This window comes from Solea senegalensis, linkage group LG14, assembly GCF_019176455.1.
Source record: "Solea senegalensis isolate Sse05_10M linkage group LG14, IFAPA_SoseM_1, whole genome shotgun sequence".
Lineage (NCBI taxonomy): Eukaryota > Metazoa > Chordata > Actinopteri > Pleuronectiformes > Soleidae > Solea > Solea senegalensis.
Genome location: NC_058034.1, coordinates 21,252,876 through 21,266,331, shown reverse-complemented (window position 1 = coordinate 21,266,331; position 13,456 = coordinate 21,252,876). Strand labels below are relative to the sequence as shown.

The window sequence follows — 13,456 nt, the reverse complement described above, 5'->3', positions numbered from 1 at the left end:
ATCATGCACAGAGGCATTGGCTGCTGAATGGCCAGCCCTGCTCACTGGGCTGCAATCTGTTCTCTGCACTTCCCTCCCAGGAGAGCTCAACCGCTCGAACCTGCACCAGCAGCCACAAGGAGAGCTGCCTGATCTGTGCTCAGATCAATCACTGCTGCTGCTGCTGCTGCTGCTGCTGCAGATCTGTGGAGCCTCCACCTGTGGCTGACCCCCCCCCCCCCCAGGGCTCAGTGATCCGCTGACTTGCAGTGGAATTGTTTTATGGGCTTTTGTTGAGGAATTGTTCTGTCACTGTGAGGAAGCGCGCTGAAGGCTGCCAGCATTAATTCCCCTCAGGATTCTGCTGTTTCCCCCCATGGAGCTGCACGCAGGTAAGCCCGGTGCCGTTCAGCAGCGACTTGTGATGTGTTTGTGCTGAAAGTGGCCGCCTGCTAACACGGATTTAGTGGTTCTCTATTTGTCACGTGCATAGAACTACGAAGCGATGCCTGCAAACATGTGATGGAGGCTCAGTCAGTGTACAGGAGAATGTTGTGATTGATAGAAATGGTTTAGATGTGTAAATCCAGATGCTTTGAGGACAGAAGCTCCTCTTCAGTTGTTTGCTTGTTGTGATCTGAAGTGTTTTGGCTTCTTATTCTGCTGCTGCTGGCTGGGAGAGGGTGTTCTGGGTGAATGTTTCACTCTGTGCAGGGGCCTCCTGGTTCAGCAGCAGAGCAAATCCCCCACCAGGTGGTCAGGACACCTCTACTCAAGGGGAAGAAGGTCCTGGAGTGCATTTCTTGAACCCTTAAGAGTTCCCATAGGGACATTTTCTGCCATTGTTGAGGCATTTTTGGCGGTGTTTAATGATTATAGCTCAAATTTGCCAGACAATATACATTTTTGGTTAACTTTAGAAATGTCATATTGATTCCTTAAATGAGCCTAAAATGACTTAGCTACTCAAGAACATACTAGTTTGTCACTGAGGTGACGTTTTCTGCCGCTAGGAGCAAATTAGTAAGCTCTTTATTTTTTAAAATCTGACACTGCAAAATAGCAATGCATCAAAATCAATGTTTCTGCCGATCATTGACCCATCTCAGCGTCTAATAATAATTATTATCAAATTCTCCTTCAAATGTAATTTATGGAAATTATTGTAGTTTTTTTCCCGATGAAACAACAGTGGAGTTGTGTAAACATACTGGCCTTTGAAGAGTTAGAATTTCAATTGTTTTTATTAATATTTGATATGCATTATATTTGAAACAATATTAATATATAATATTTTTACGGTAGTTTTTGGGAAGGTGACATTTTTAGCCGCTAGGAACACATTAGTAAGTTTTTGAAAGTATCTCTTAACACTGGACACTCAGCTTTTGTCTCCAAACCTTTTATAAACGCACGCCTACTTTTTACGTATATAACAAACGAGAAATCGTGAAACACTTCACTATTTGTCATTTATGTACTAATATTGGCATCTAGAGCTTGTGAAATCGTATTGTTTAGTCTTTGATATGAAAAAGTGGTATTCAGTCATCCTGAAAACTTTTGAGGATCATTGTTTAAGCATCAAACTCACACAGTCCTGCAGCTCCCGTGCTAAAGGTGACTGTGGTGTTGAACTGTAGTCGATGCTAATGTCCTTCGTCGGCCTCTCTTAAGTATTTCATCACCACTGATGTCGGAGCCACTGGATGACAGGCGTTTAGTTGTGATGAGCTGTCACTCTTTGGCACCGGGGCGATGATGGAAAGCTTTCAGCGCAGCACACGTGTCGCAGCTGTAGCCTGCAGCTGCTGAAAAAAAACTCAAACTGTGGATCAAAGTCAGAAGATCCTGAAAATGGAGCGTGAACAGATCATACGCTCAACTGGTATTGGGGTTTAATTGTGGAATCACAGGTTGTATTTTACAAAAAAAAAAAAAGAAAAAAAACATGTGGAGAGAAGAGTGAAGAAGACAGTTGGTGTATAGAGTATTTTGTTTTTATGTTGTTTTTATTTGATTTAAAAAGTACTGTACAAGAATAATAATTATACATTTTATGTGTTGGCGCCTTTCTGACACTCGAGGTTACCTTACATACAAATGCAAACCTAGAAATATAATAAAATACAATACAGTGTAATGATAAAAGAAAATTGGCTCTTTGGGTCAAAAATATCGGCCACTGGCTGCACTGATTTCTTAAAATCTGCATAAAACCTACAACAATTGACCTCAAGCTAAAGTTTACATAAGATATATGTGTCATGTGTTATTAGAATGTGTCCATTTTAAGTAAAATAGTCCAGCTCAGAACATATATACAGTTAATATTGCAGTGTGGGGGCACAGTAATGTGTTATATCTTATATTTATCGTATATAATTAAATGTTGTCTGTGGTCAGGGTTGAGCCTGACCACATAAATGATTACATGCTCAGTTTTAGGACAACACTGCAGAGTGCAACACCTCTGTGCCACAGTGGAGTCATTTAAATAACTTTAAACTGTGAAGTTACAGGACTCCAACTCTGTGGAAAAACCATTTTATTTTCCACCTATTATGCAAATCCTTTATTTCTAATAATTCTTATGTCGGCGGTTAGTCGTTAAATCGTAATAATTGTGAAAATAAACCTTAATTCACATATTTATTTATTGAACTGTAATGTGAGTCGTTACTGTAGTTTAAAGACGCCACATTGTCTCAGGACAGGTTTTATGCAGGAGAGTGAGCAGAGTTTATAAACACTAAAGTCTGTCATGTTGTCAGAGAGGCTGAGTCTCTGGCTCCCAGGGAGGAAACTTTTCTTATTCTTTTTGGAGAAAAAATCCCATAACAAACAGCTTCTGAATGACATATTTGTTCACCAATCGCCTCCACTCTGAATCTGCTACAGCAGGGGACTCAAACTCATTTTAGTTCAGCGGCCACATACAGCACAATTTGACCAGTAAAAATAACAAAATAATAACCTTTAAACAACAAGAACTTGTTCTTTTTACAAAACATGACATTTCTAGAGAAAAACAAGTTAAATTTCCACAATTTCTGTGTCGGTTATAGCAATTAATACAGTAGTATGTAGCTTTAACTTAAATTATATTTTTTAATGCTGAAATATAATTATTATTGTGCATTTTAAAATGTGCTGTTTTACAAACAAACTGAAGAATATACTAAAGCACATTATTATTTCTTAATGAAAAAATGAATTATTAGTAATAAAAATAATAAAAGTGCAGCTTTTAATGCTAAAATGCAGTTATTGTTATACATGCATTTTAAAATGTACTGTTTTACAAAAAACCCTGAAAAAAATAGTAAAGCACATGATTATTTCTTGATGAAGACGTCAAATGACAGTTATTAAGTCAATTTCAGGTTTTAAAAAGGTAAATTCAGTTTGTTATTCGACAATTCAATAACAATAGGTGTCGTAAAATACCGGAATCCTTCATAAAAATAACCGTAATTCACATATTAGTTGGTAGTTTAAAGACACCACACGAAAGTCTGTCATGTTGTCAGTGTTTGGCTCCCAGGCTGGATACCTTTCTTTATTCTTTTTATTTAACTACATATTTGTTCACCTGTCACCTGCACTCTGAATCTGCTCCAGTGCAGATTCAGTGAAGTACGAGAGCTTGAAGTAGGAAGTGCTGGTTTAAATGAGGATGGAGGCAAACGTACTCAAATCCAGGGAAATGACGGTCGCCTGCTGAGGCAAACGATGACATGCCGGCCAGTGCACGTTGTGTCACTGAGATCGCTTCTATAGTCCGTCGTCAGATTCTTCTGTGGAGCAGCTGATCGTTGTCATGTCTGACATCATAAACTGTTATAACTGCTAATATCAGAGTGGCTCCCTCTGTGAAAACAACCACTGATGACGAGATGACAGCCGAGTGGAGGTCAACCACTCAAAAGTTGTTGATGTTGGCTGTGGCTGATCATTCTCAGGTTCAAAGGTCACCAGTTTGTGTCGTCGCGGCAAGAATCAGAGCAGGAGAATCTGTCACAGACGCAGTTTGTAGCAGAAATGGTAAAAAGTCTGTGTTTACTTAACGCTTTTCTAGTCTTTTTATCTCATAATTATGACTTAGTTTCAGGAAATTTCAATTATCAAGGCTAAGTTTGACTTCTTTTTTTCTGGCGGAGATGGACTTCCATAGTTCCTCGCCAGTTTGTGCTAGCGGAAAAATTTGGAATTCCAGTTTCTGCAAGCTGAGAAGTTCCACGTCAAAGCTGGTGTGTGGTTATTACGGTAATTTGACTTGCGCTGATGCAGGAAGCTGACTCTCCATTTTTCTTTACAGTTTTTGGACACTGAGACAAAGACTCAAACAAATGTGTATAACCTTTTGTTTTTCTTCATTTTAAATTTAATTTAAAACACTATTTTAACCAGCAGTACATTGTAAATAACTGCCAAATATTGAAAGTTATTATGGAAAAATGGGCAAAAAGAAAGGGTTAAATGGTTAAGTGTCTTGCCCAAGGACACATTGGCATGTGGGCTAGTGGATCCGGGAATAGAACCCACAAACTGAAAGACAAATTGCTCAACCACTAATTGCTTGAATAATATTTATGACTTCTTCAGTTTGGCCCTAAAACTCCGTCTTTTATGGAATAATAAACAAAAGCAACAGAACATGAAAGCTAGACTTCCCAAAATCTACATGTAAGATGTGCGCGGTGTGTAAAACAAAACTCAAACCGTCTAAATCAAGGAATATCAAAGGAAAAGTGCCTTTCTTATCTTTCCGAAACATTACAGGACATCTTTTATCTTCATCTACGTTGTGACGGCACATTTCTACCAAAACACAAACACATCATTAGAAACACTGCATCAGCACCCGTGTGCGTCTGAAGCACACCATATCTGCTTGACATCCTGCTCAGTTCGCTCACACACCTGCGGAGCATATTGCGGCACATTACGTGACGTTCGTAAACACCTCTGTGTCTGTGGAGGTCGAGGATATACAGGGCTTTAGTCTGACGTGTCAGGAGAGAGATGAGGGACTCGGGAGCTCGTTTCACCACCCGGGGAACCGCGGACGGGAACAGTTGAGGTCTGTGTTTGCCTCGTGTGCAGCGATGACACCGCCGCTGACAGTGAGGCTGAGGAAGGAGCACGGGCTGAAGATAGAGGTTCAGACCCAGGAGTTCCTCTCCAGACATGGAGACTTAGCTACGGTTTCTGACTGCGTGTTTGTCTGTGGATTTGGATTGTTGTGGGCCAAGGGAGAAATGATCAGGATTTTGGTGATGATCTGGGAAAGAAAAGTTCATCTTCTGAGTGTTTTTACCACAGTCACCCTAAATTAACAGCATTGGTAATCATCCAAATCAGTTTTTTATGTTTCTGTAATGGTTAATACACCAGTATGTTTAAGCTGTTTAAGCAAAATTCTATTTTTAATGCTAAAATATAATTGTTATTGTTAGAAATGCATTTTAAAATGTACTGTTTTACAAAAAAGAGATAAAATAGTAAAGCACATTATTATTTCTCGATTAAGACGACAAATTATAGTTATTTACTTGCTTAATGATTAATTTCCATCTCAAATTTGGTCTTAAAACGTGAATTCAGTTTATTTGCCAAATAAATAACAATAAAAGTTTTAGTTTCAAACGTTTTTCAAAGATTTCAAAGAAAATATTCATGTTTGTATGACAGGTGGTCAAATAAATGTGTTTAAAGTGCTGGAAATCCGCTGGTTTATAATCAATCGAAAACTATGAAACTCAACAAACTTCACACTGGTGTTTGTTCACAAACCCAAAACGATTCTGTTTTAATGACTTCTTTGTTATACGGAACAAAGAAACATTGACACATTTAAGAAGCTGAAAAACCAGTGAACTTGGTTTGATTATTCAAAAACGACTAATCATGAAAAATGGATTGATTGAGTAATGGATTAATCCTTTTTTAAACAGAACTGAAGTGAAGTGACGTTTCCTTGGCTGTGACTTCCTTCTGTTCAACCAAACAATGTTAGAACAAACAGAAAAAAAGAAAGCTTCACAGTTATGTGTGTGAATAAGAGAGCGTGTGGAGGAAATCACCGGGCAGGGCAGGGCAGAAAGTAAATTTCCTTCTTCCGCTAAGTCCGTGTGAGCCAGTGTTGGCTGCTGGAGAAGGTCGTCACCTCATCACTGCTTTCTCCACGCGCTGACAAGCTACTTTTGACCCTCGCATTAAGAGCTTTGCTTAAGTGTGTTCCCCTCCTTCTCCTCGTCCTCTTCTTCTCCAGCACCTCCCAAACCTCCTGTCACTCTGCCACTCGCTGGAATCTGAGTCAGGGCTTTACTCGTGGCGGCTTAATTGCCCCTGAGATTCCTGCACTAATGGAGCTAATCCCACCTTTGTGAGATTTGCGCTCCAGATTTCACCGTTTCTTTTATTGTGTGTGTTAATTGTGTGCTCGTGAATACTTCACTGACAGCTCAGAGTGGTGTTGTGTTTTCACCAAGACACACACACAAACACACACACACACACAAGGAAAAGTCCATGTGTGTGTGAGTGACGTCTGAAGCCTCAGTGAGACCTTTAGGCCCAGCAGCCGTATGGAGATCAAGCTGAAGATGATTATTAAACCTGGTAATGTGGTTTCCACATGAAGGGAGCGTTTCACCCCTTTCTGCTTTGATTTAGAAATTCAAAGTCTCCTTTCCGCCGCCACCAGCTTTTAGAAGCGCCGTTCAAAATAGATGGAAATTATTAGCATTTCATTTCTCTGCCTCGCTTATTTAGGGCGTCATCTGTAACTAACTGAGGTCTGTGTGGATTAATATGTTTCGCCCTTTGTAGTGCGGCGCTGACATTTTAAACGGAGCTTCCCTCCTAGATAATGTGAGGAATACACTGTGTGACTGATGTGTTCGCAATAAGTAGTGATGTCGCTGTTCATGAATAATTGATGTTCATTTTCTGCTTTGAGATTCCTGCTCCCCTACGTCGGCCTAAAGGAGTCTATACCTGACGTCTGTGCAGCTGACGGCGACGCACAAGATAGCAGCACAAATACAGACAAAACAATTTCATGATATAAAACTCATAACAGAATACAAAAGCTACAAAGTGTAGAAGTATACAGGCCGTACCAAAAAGATCCTTAAGCCTAACCCCCCAAAAAGGCTAAATAATAAATAAATAATAAACCAACAACATGGGAGAACCGTCCTAGCGTTAGGAGCAGGGGGCAGCCGCTGAGCAGTGCTCGGTGGAGCAATGACTGTTGGGGATTTGAACAGACAACCCTCCACTTACAAGCCCAGTTCCCCTTTCACTTTGCCATGGGTCTAATTTTGTGTGAAAATTAGATTTTATCGTGACGATTAATAACCAAAACAACTGTTCTAAAAGCAGGAGGAGCTTAGAGGAGCAGCTATGAGGTGCATTCAGGGAACATTTAAAGATTTTATTAATTCCACAAACACACATAAAGTTCTTTAACCAAATGCTTGCTGTTGTAGCCACTATGGAAATGTTACCTATGCAATTATCAATAAAATATTTGTATCTCTTAAATATGTCATTAATAATGTTATTGGAAACTTTCTTGGAATTTTTTTTCAATTACGATGTTTTTGTCCCATTAAATATTCACTATATTCATGAGTAGACAGGGCTGAATATATGATGACGTGTGGTTTGTAAAAGTGGTGGAATAGCATAGAAATGTTAAAGAAAAATTTGGAGGGAGGGAGTGCACAGTTTTAGAGGAGAAAAAAATGGTACAGATTTGATTTTAAATCATAAATATGTAAAAGATGGTAACACTCTGCAAACTATGAATTATTCAAGTTCAGGTTGAATCTGTAAAATGGATCGAATTAAATAAATTCTACAAAATAATACGTTTTTAGAGGCAGCTTCTAGGAGGGAGTGCAACTAATATTCAAGTTTGTTAATATTATGACTTGTTTTAATGCCTCTGCAGTGGCAATGTTTGGGCCTTCAACTCTTCATCCGTCCCATTCTTATGATAATGTTTCTCAATCCATGTTCACTTTGACACAAAGATGACCTCAAAAATCCAATATCTCTGTCCTGTGGAATATTGAATTTCTAAAACAATTGTGTAGAAGAAAATGGCATTGAAACACATTTCTAGTTTTTAGTTGTAAGAAAGAAATTTATTTTTATGACTTAAACTTCAGGGGGGGAAAAGGCTCCACAACGGAATCCTCTGGTCACAGTTTTTTTTTTTTTGATTGACATGACTTGATTTCAGTCCAAGATATCAGCCAACAGTTCTTGGTTCTCGGAGCAGTTGCCAAGCAACCAGTGGAGATTTGGCTCCCAGCCAAGAAATGGTGGTACTGTAAGCTCCACGTTGTTCTTATTTTACTTGTTCCACAGATTAATTACATGAGACAGAACATTTGAATTAGCTTTATTTGGCTGGCACTGTAGGCTGGTGAATTATTATTGTAATTATTATTTTCTTTTTTACATTTTTGGCTAAACTTGTGTGATAGGCTAGCTCAGCTACCTAGCTGGGTTTAGTTTTGTGGAAACTGTTTCTCTCTCTCTCCACTGTTGACGTGAGATTCCGTTCAGAACAATGAGCGAGTAAAGTTAATACAAGAGCGAGCAAATGATGACGTGATGAAATGAAAGTTCCAAGACTGACTTTGACACGAGATCCTGAGGACAATCACTTGTCCAGGTGCAGAGCGTGCAGCAAATCAATAAAAGTGGACGCCATCATGGACTAAGACGCTCTTACGAGTTGCCCTCCCATCTCAAGCTCATTTGGCTCTTGAATTTGAGAGAATCGATCCTGGAAAATCATTGAATTTGGTGTGGGAACTCCCCATTAGCACCTTGACTGGCAGCTCCTGAGGAAATGAATTTGCTGCTGTCTCTGACTGTGCAACAACAGATTCATATCTCTTACCTAAGAACAAGACTATCATTTTACGTCAATGTGGTCTGTTATTTCCGAAAATGCCAAAGTGTGACTGGGCCCTGTCGTCATGGTTACCTCAGTATAAAACCTAACATGTTATAAAATCTTACTCTAAGGTAACTTGTTAGTTATTAGAGCAGTAAAACAGTGACTAGAAGTGATTGCAAAAATGGCACTGACACTTGCGACCATGGCCCTGCGATGGACTGGCGAACTGTCCAGGGTGTACCCCGCCTATCGCCCGATGTAGCTGAGATTGGCACAGCACCCCCCGTGACCCTCTAGTGGAGGATAAAGCGGTAGATGATGACTGACTGACTTGCGACCGCCCCGGGGAGAGCACTCCACATCAAACAAGTTTGAGTCCAACAGCCATTTTACTCTCTCTCTCTCTCTCTCCCTCTCTCTCTCTCACATTTATCCATCTGAACCCTACAGAGCCAGAGGAAGCACAAACTGACCCTTCTTCTGATTTGGGCTGCGTCACATAAGTGGTGTCAAGAAGAGCTGTCGCTCAAAAAGGATGACACATTCTGAGCTCAGGATGGACACGACTATTCGATGATTCAAATATTTAATCCAAAACTCTGCAGTTCTGGTATTAACTGGAACGAGTCTAGTTTTATCGGCCCCCCCTCTGTCTTCCTGTAACACTTAGGGATTGACTTTAAGCTCCATCGCTTCACCCATACTGTGCCATTACTCTGGTAACCCAAGGGACAGGTACCAAAAAATTGAATGGTTGTGGTGGGTTATTTTGGTACTGTTCCTAATGGACACGCAAAAAAACATGTACTGTACCGTACCAAACCATTCCACTTGGTAGAAACATGGCTCCCAGCAACAGCTGCAAGGACATTTATGGGATTCCTTGAATGCATCTTGAAGCTGCTCCTCTAAGCTCAACACGCTGTAGTGACAAAATACTCCAGAGTTGAGTATGTTTGGAATATATTTAAACAAAGAATATCTTCACATATTGGTTCCTAGAATCCCTGTTCTGAGTGAATGAAAGTGTCGCTTGACACTTTCATTTCACATCATGCACCTGTAGAATTTTCTCATGGTGCAATAATGGTATTTTTTTTTTTCTGATTTGACCAAAATATATTTTGCCTGTGGCTCTCTTGTTTGTTTGTTTGTTTGTTTGTTTGACTGGATTCACTGACCTCCTCCTCCTCCTCCTTTTCCTCTTGGATTTTTATTGGATTTTTATTGACTTATTATTATTATTTTTTTTTTATTGCCTGTTGTATTCAATAACTTGCCACTACACCTTACGAGGTAAGTCATTGACTATAATGGTGATAAAAAGCCAAAAAGTCAATAAATAGCCAATAAAATTCCACCCAAATGTTATTACTCTTGTTTGACCAAGTGTGAATGAAGTGAAGTCCATGACTTTACACTGCATAGGAGGTGTTGTACGCAGAGAATAATATTTCCTGTGATATCTGTACATGTTTTTTTGACTTTTTCCTCTACGGAGCTCCCCCTTGTGTTTACTGCTTAAATGTTACTGTCGTAAGAACTCACCGCTGACGCCGTCCTGGCCGCGTGCATTCGTTCTCAACGCAGCTCAGCGAACACAAGCCATGGAAATTATAACAATAGCAAACCTCAAATACACGCATAGAGAATTTATCCCAGCGAACATGAGGCCGGTGTTTGTCAGTCATCAACATTTGAAGTTTGATGTTTTGCTTGTGTGTCGCGACTTACTCGGTCAGACAGTCGCCTCCTCTTTTTCAAGAGAGAGTTTACAGCAGGATTTTTGTTCTTTATGTTGTAACGCTAACGTTTTGTTTTCTTCAGTTAGACAGATATCGTGATGTATGGCGATACGGTTGTCTTGCAAAAACAGTTGTATCGTGATATTACTGGTATCGTGGACCAGGTTTTGAGGCAACCTGGGATTCCCCACTCCTAATACCCGGTACTTGACTTTGTGAGACCGCCTAATTCCGAGGACTCCAAGGAGTTTGGCGGCCCTGATCTTGCAAGTCGGGTTTTCTGCAGACAGACAGTCCTCCGATCTCTGTGAATTATTACGATTAGGAAAATTCTACTTTTGCTTCCATTAACCCGAGCTCTTGAGAAGCAAATGAAAGCAGACTAAAAAAACAGGTAGAATGGATTGATGCTGTGCACAGAAATCATTTTAGAAACTGCTTCTGTGTGAGGATGTTGTGTGGCAGCAGGCCCCCGGAGAGATCCGTGTTCTTGATGCTGGTGAGCGTCGATGATGCGCCAGACAAAGAAATGTTTAAAGCGTCCATCATCGCCTTGTTGAAGCAGTGAGTGCAGCTGTGACAGAGGAGTCTGTGGACCTCCAAGGCAGATTCACAACACCGGCTGTCTGTGAAGTCGGCCAGGAAACGGACGAGTCTGAACACGCCCCCGCTGAATGCACTGAGGCGTGGGGTGGGGGGGCTCCGCTCCCACCTGACTGTTATGACAGGATTCATGGTCTAAGACAAGTGCTCTTTTCTTTCATTTCACTGAGCCAGGCTGGATGGTGCATTAAAGTGGAGATCACGGGAGGGCTGGGATTCTTTTGAATGGGTGTCATCATTCATACACCAACAGGCTTGTTTATCATCAGACAGAGCTGAGAGGCCGTCCTGCTCTCAGCCAGCCAGCCAGTCTGTCTGTCTGTCTGTCTGTCTGTCTGCACATCGCGCATTAGTACGTTGACGGCTGTTGCGCTGGGATGTGAGTGACTCAGTCAGTGCAGCAACATGGGACACACTCCAACGTTGGTCTTAAATGCGGCAACAGCAGGGGTCACGTTAAACAGAATATTGTCTCTGGAAACGTTTTATATGAGATGTGAATGCGCTGCTATGAATTAGGTTTCACAGACATTCAGAGGGAAGTGGGACAAACGCAGGGAGTTGTACTTGAGTGATGCGTTTTAGTCATCTGAGATGTTTTAGTTTAAATGTTAATGTTATTATTAAGGTTTGAACGCATTTTATTTGTCTTAGCAATCAAATCAAATAGATTTTTTTCTTTGAAGACAGTGAAACATTGCACTTGGACTTAATTTATCTTCAACATGTCAATTGGTATTTTTATTTAAAATCCGAACATAGCAGCGTTGGTGGTTTCAGCTTTGAACTTCATTTTAAATGAGTTTGTGTCTTTAACGAACCTTTGCATAGATTTCTGGACGACTCGCCTCCAAATGTGGCTTCATGTCGGCTGTGTTTTTCTCCTTTGACATTGTCTCTGTAACATCGTACGTGAAATTCAACCGTTTGTCGTCTCTTCTCTTTCTTTCTTTCGTCGCGTGTCCTCCTGCGCGTTGACATCAAACTAACCTCCGTAGCTCGCAAAGAGATTAGTTCTGATTGTATCTTTTCCCGGTTCGCCTAAGTTTTGATTTGTTGACTAAAGTTAGTTAGTACATTTCCTCATAGTTTTTGTCATATCAACCATATTTGTCTCGTTTTCATCCGTGAAATACAATCGTCGCTGAACGTGTCTGTCATAGTTTTTATCCACGAAATGTTCATCCATTTTACATCCTTGCATTTTTGTTTCAATTAATATTTTGAGGGTTTTTTCCTCTCCACTGTCGCCAAGCACTTGTCCTGTCGAGTCTCTTTATAATAATTGAAAGTTCTTGACCTTACTCTGTAAAGTGCCCTGAGGTAATGTATGTTATGAATTGGCGCTATTCAAATAAAATTTAATTGATATAGTATCTCGTCTGGTCATGCCCCATTTTGCCTTAAACCTAAAAACCTCGGTATTTAATGAACCAAGGCAAATTAAATTGTAGACACACTCGATGTGGACACCTGAATTCACGTGTTACAATCTTGGCCCCTTTATCTCCAATGGAGGACAATCTTAAGACATTTTGGACAATGCTATGCTTATTTAGGACTTTAAAGACACGGTTTGAGTTTGGTGTGGAAGAACTTGACTGGCCTGCACTGACCTCTGACCTTTAACCCCATGCGGCACGTTTGGGACAGAGATTGTGAGCCAGACCTGAGCACAAATCCTCATAGAAACACTTCAAAATCTTGAGGAAAGTCTTCCAAAAAAGTCCATTTTTTTATATGTCTTTATAAGAATAATCATAATTAGATATTTTCCATAAATCGTCAAACCCGACACTCAAGGCCTAAATCTGTTCTGATGAGAAGCTCTGGTTCAGAGTCAGGTTGTAGTGACGCGCCTGCCTGCAGACACACTTTTGTCTGCAGGAGTCGGAGGCGTGAGGGAATGTGTATGCGTGTCCACGCTGCCTGGAGACACGGTGGATAGGCGGCGGCAGCAGCGTTCATATTTAACAGTATTTTTTTGAGGGCGGTGAGCGAGCAGCTGTGTTGTCAGGAAGTGTCGCCGCGAGAGCTCCAGTTTGTCTCGGGCCTTTGCTCTTTTATTTGATGCAGTGAAACTCAATACGGTGGCGTGTGAGCAGACACGAGCTCTCTGACCTGAGTGAGTGTGCGAGCTCTGCGCTCTGTGCTCACTGGAACCAAACAAAATGTTGACATTTCCAACTGATTTTCT

General features: G+C 40.7%; 1 protein-coding gene across 1 annotated transcript in view; it reads left to right on the top strand.

Moving 5' to 3' along the window:
* Positions 1 to 236: 236 nt before the first annotated feature.
* ptprfa (protein tyrosine phosphatase receptor type Fa) overlaps positions 237 to 13,456 on the top strand; it is a 243,935-nt gene continuing 230,715 nt past the window's right edge. Inside the window, exon 1 of the mRNA XM_044043825.1 lies at positions 237 to 371. The gene's annotated coding sequence lies outside the window, so the exon portion shown is untranslated. The remainder of the gene's footprint in view (positions 372 to 13,456) is intronic.